At 40.2% G+C, this 5288-nt stretch overlaps 1 long non-coding RNA gene across 1 annotated transcript; it reads right to left on the bottom strand.

Annotated features, from left to right (window-relative positions):
* Positions 1-1131: 1131 nt before the first annotated feature.
* Positions 1132-2666, bottom strand: LOC129160791 (uncharacterized). Its single transcript, XR_008561271.2, has 3 exons — positions 2469-2666; positions 2293-2379; positions 1132-1854 (listed from the first exon to the last, which is right to left on the bottom strand). It is a non-coding gene; the product is annotated as an uncharacterized lncRNA (long non-coding RNA).
* Positions 2667-5288: the final 2622 nt, after the last annotated feature.

Consider the following 5288-nt stretch of genomic DNA (forward strand, 5'->3'; position numbering starts at 1 on the left):
CTTTAAATTGACACCAGATCCGGTGACCTTTGGGACATGGTTTGACCCCCTTAGGAAAGTGCTATCATCATGAAACGTTCAGATCACTTACAACTCAATAGATTCTACCTTCCTGTAACGTTTCAGCCTGATTGGACCTTGTTTTCACACAAATGAACCCACAATGATGTGAAATTGTGCTTCGTGCAACATAATTCTGGGTGCCATTTAAAAACCATAAGTGCTAATGATTCCATTCCTTTTTGTGGTTGTAGGGGCTTTTGATTGGAGTACACTAAAACAAACCTAACCTCTCTAGGACATTCAGAAGCCAAGTTATAAGCCCACAAAGGTGTAACTGGACTACTTCTTTAAAGGAGACATAACATGCTTTTAAGTTATTCCTTTTTACATCTAAATCCTTCAGTTGGGGGTCTAAATACAGTGGAACTGCAGTTCTTTGGTCTGATTTCCTCATTATTGTTGCTCTACAGACCCTCATTTACCCCTGTTCTGAGGAGAGTCTTGAGAACGAGCCGTTTTTGGGTACTGTCTTTTTAAACTGGAGGACGAGCTGTAAACTCCGCCCCCCTCCATAGTGCAGACCTGTACTCTCCTCCCCCAGCCGAACTTTGTAGTTCTATAGAGAAATCATTATTTAGCATAGCAGATTTAGCATAGCATATTAGCATTTTTAAAACATGTGGGGAGAATAGTTAATCAAGCTGTTTCAAGGCTGCTAACTCTCTCATGCATTTGTCTGTAGTCACACACACACATCCGTCACGGCCGACGGGACAAGCGAGCAGGCACGCGCACGCGCACACACACAAGGAATGCTGCTTGCTTATTTATTTCTATAAAAATGTTTTAAAAAATGATACAGCTCATTAAAACACCATTAAAAATATATGTTATTAAGATCTCTATCTATATATATATACATACATATAATTATAAATAATTTTATAAGTAGTCTTATTTAATATTGGGTGTCTTAATGGCTGAAAATGGATAAAAAGCAGTTACATTTTAATTTAAAGATTTGAGATTCTAGTCAAAAATAAAGAACATTCCTCCAAATGTTCTTTAATGTGATTATAATTCTAATGCTTAGAACTTTGTTTTTATTGTCTGCAATGTGTACCCTATATCTTTATTAAATGTGTTTAGCTGTAAAGTGGTAATTCTCTCTAATGTGTACAGAGAGGTGGACATCAGTGCTGCAGTGAAATTCCCAAGATCAGTCTGCTTTGCTAACAAATATAGTTAAATCTTACCTGCATTCTAAATAAATACCGTTAGGTGGAAACATCATTAGGCATTGAGTTATTGATACAATCCCTAACAGCCAGAATGGAAGAAGAGCATGCTGGGTCATCCTGGATCTGAGCCTGTTCTGTGTATTTACCTACAGGATGCAATAAATGTCTACAAGGTGGAGTTTGGACCATTACATCTAAAAGAAAACATACAATCAGTGATTTTTTATTGTTTACATTAAAATACAAATTTTCTAAGTATTAACCTCACAGCAAATAAGTAGAACAATATAATAAACAGGTTTTAGTAGTTAAACAGGCGTTGTGCACACAGGTGCTTTGTGTCCCGGTGCTGTGGTATCTAGTTCTCAGAGTTCCTGTCCTCCTGCCGTCTTCTGTTGTCCTCAGGATACGGATTGATGTTTCCTGATGATGAGGGAGGGGCAGTATGCGGGCTTCAAACTGGTCCTGGATAACAGTGGGAGACCTCCGTTGTCTGAATACTGAGACCAGAGAGTTGGTGAGATGCAGATCTTCTCTACCTAATCTAGAAACGGAGTTGGTTCAGGGAAAACTTTTCCAAAGACCAGTTCCATGATGTCATCGCCATATTCTGCAATGATAGACAATAACATTAGTGACATATTTTGTTTACAAGCAGCTTTAGGAAAGTTGTTTCTTTAGCTTTCATGTTTATAGTCACGTTTGTGTTGCTGCAGTGACTTCATATTCTTACAAATGTAATAAAATAGTGACACTAAAATTATACAAATGATTCCTTATGAAAGGAAGCTCATTAGAGAGCAGTGCAGACAGACTTACTACATGCTGCAGCTGTTTTTACAGGCCAGCTGCTGCTGAATTTGGGGAAAGTTATTCTGCACACATCCAGATCAGATGGTCGATTACAGAAAATAATGTAATTCAATAATTTCTAAACAGACTAAACAAGTAAAACATCAAATAAATCTCTCTGCTGTCATCAGATGGAGTGATTCAGGGGGTGAGGTGTTCTTAATGATGAGGGTGGCTGAGGTGTGTCATCACTCACTTTGGTCTGGTCCAGACCGTCTCTTTACTGGTGGGTCTCCTTCCTCAGTATGTGACGTGAGCTCCAACATCTGAGCGTTCTGTGTTCCTTAGAGGAGAAGAAAAGTAACAATAGCAAGCTGGCTAAATTATTTTTACTAGCATCTCAAGGCCTTGGAGAAGCAGATCTTCACTTACCTAAACATCAGACCAGTTTGTCCCAGCTGAGCTCATCAGGGCGTTAGTCTGACAGCCTGTCAGTGAAACACGGCTCCAGTCTTCTGGATGTGGACTGTAAAAAGCAAAGGAACATTTTTACTTTGTTTTAATTATTTTACAGCTGATTTGATCAGCTTTCCGATGCTCACGCTCATACAGACGGTGAGCTTTTCTGCGTCTGACTGATGCAGAGTTCGTTTTTATATCTGCAGTGAGACAAAAAACTAACCTCACTTCACTCAGAGATTGTTCTTTAAAACTCTATTAAATCCACTGTGTTGACGCACTTTAATGACTTTGTCACGCTGCATTTTAGCTGATATGGGACTTTATTTACTGGATGCTAAGATTACATCACACTCAAGTAAAATAACACACAGGCTCTCTGCTGCTACAATCAGTGGATGTACATCTGGTGTAAAAGAAGGCGTTGATCAGAAATCACGTTTTATTCCACGAAAATCAGCCAAATCCACATTAATCTGGGTGCTAACTTTACTAGCATACTGTGCTAGCGATAGCAAGCCGGATGCTAACGCTTTAGTGCTGCTAATGCCCGTAAACTTAAAGTAAAGTTTGTCGACATTTTAGAGTGATATGAAGCTTACCGCTCTGCTGCTGTGTCCCGGTGCTGTCACATTCAGATGGAAATGACTCATTTTAGATAGATGAAGCCCTCGGTACTTACTAGCCAGGAGACACGAACGAACCACGCGTGCGCGCGCGCACGCACACACACACACACACACACACACACAAACACACACACACAAACACACACACACACACACACACACTGCTATCATCATGAATCGTTCAGATCACATACAACTCAATAGATTCTACCTTCCTGTAACATTTCAGCCTGATTGGACCTTGTTTTCACACAAATGAACCCAGAATGATGTGAAATTGTGCTTAGTGCAGCATAATTCTGGGTGCCCTTTACAAACCTTAAGGGCTAATGACTCCATTCCTTTTTGTGGTTGTAGGGGCTGTTGATTGGAGTACACTAAAACAAACCTGATCTCTCTAGGACATTCAGAAGCCAAGTTATAAAACCACAAATGTGTAACTGGACTACTTTAAATTGACACCAGATCCGGTGACCTTTGGGACATGGTTTGACCCCCTTAGGAAAGTGCTATCATCATGAAACGTTCAGATCACTTACAACTCAATAGATTCTACCTTCCTGTAACATTTCAGCCTAATTGGACCTTGTTTTCACACAAATGAACCCAGAATGATGTGAAATTGTGCTTCGTGCAACATAATTCTGGGTGCCATTTACAAACCATAAGTGCTAATGACTCCATTCCTTTTTGTAGTTGTAGGGGCTGTTGATTTGAGTACACTAAAACAAACCTAACCTCTCTAGAACATTCAGAAGCCAAGTTATAAGCCCACAAAGGTGTAACTGGACTACTTCTTTAAAGAGACACCAGGCCCGGTGACCTTTGGGACATGGTTTTACCCCCTATAGGAATGTGCGATCATCTTGAAACGTTCAGATCACTTACAACTCAATAGGTTCTACCTTCTTGTAGCGTTTCAGCCTGATTGGACCTTGTTTTCACACAAATGGAACCAGAATGATGTGAAATTGTGCTTCTTGCAACATAATTCTGGGTGCCATTTACAAACCTTAAGTGCTAATGACTCCATTCCTTTTTGTGGTTGTAGGGGCTGTTGATTGGAGTACACTAAAACAAACCTGATCTCTCTAGGACATTCAGAAGCCAAGTTATAAGCCCTCAAAGGTGTAACTGGACTACTTCTTTAAAGTGACACCAGGCCCGGTGACCTTTGGGACATGGTTTGACCCCCTATAGGAATGTGCGATCATCATGAAACGTTCAGATCACTTACAACTCAATAGATTCTACCTTCTTGTAACGTTTCAGCCTGATTGGACCTTGTTTTCACACAAATTGTCCCAGAATGATGTGAAATTGTGCTTCGTGCAACATAATTCTGGGTGCCATTTACAAACCATAAGTGCTAATGACTCCATTCCTTTTTGAGGTTGTAGGGGATGTTGATTGGAGTACACTAAAACAAACCTGATCTCTCTAAGATTTTCAGAAGCCAAGTTATAAGCCCACAAAGGTGTAACTGGACTACTTCTTTAAAGTGACACCAGGCCCGGTGACCTTTGGGACATGGTTTTACCCCCTATAGGAATGTGCGATCATCTTGAAACGTTCAGATCACTTACAACTCAATAGATTCTACCTTCTTGTAGCGTTTCAGCCTGATTGGACCTTGTTTTCACACAAATGGACCCAAAATGATGTGAAATTGTGCTTCGTGCAACATAATTCTGGGTGCCATTTACAAACCATAAGTGCTAATGACTCCATTCCTTTTTGTGGTTGTAGGGGCTGTTGATTGGAGTACATTAAAACAAACCTGATCGCTATAGGACATTCAGAAGCCAAGGTTTAAGCCCACAAATGTGTAACTGGACTACTTCTTTAAATTGACACCAGATCCGGTGACCTTTGGGACATGGTTTGACCCCCCTAGGAAAGTGCTATCATCATGAAACATTCAGTCACTTACAACGCAATAGATTCTACCTTCCTGTAACGTTTCAGCCTGATTGGACCTTGTTTTCACACAAATGAACCCATAATGATGTGAAATTGTGCTTCATGCAACATAATTCTGGGTGCCATTTACAAACCATAAGTGCTAATGACTCCATTCCTTTTTGTGGTTGTAGGGGCTGTTGGTTGGAGTACATTGAAACAAACCTGATCTCTCTAGGACATTCAGAAGCCAAGTTATAAG

The sequence above is a fragment of the Nothobranchius furzeri genome, chromosome 4, assembly GCF_043380555.1.
Source record: "Nothobranchius furzeri strain GRZ-AD chromosome 4, NfurGRZ-RIMD1, whole genome shotgun sequence".
NCBI lineage: Eukaryota > Metazoa > Chordata > Actinopteri > Cyprinodontiformes > Nothobranchiidae > Nothobranchius > Nothobranchius furzeri.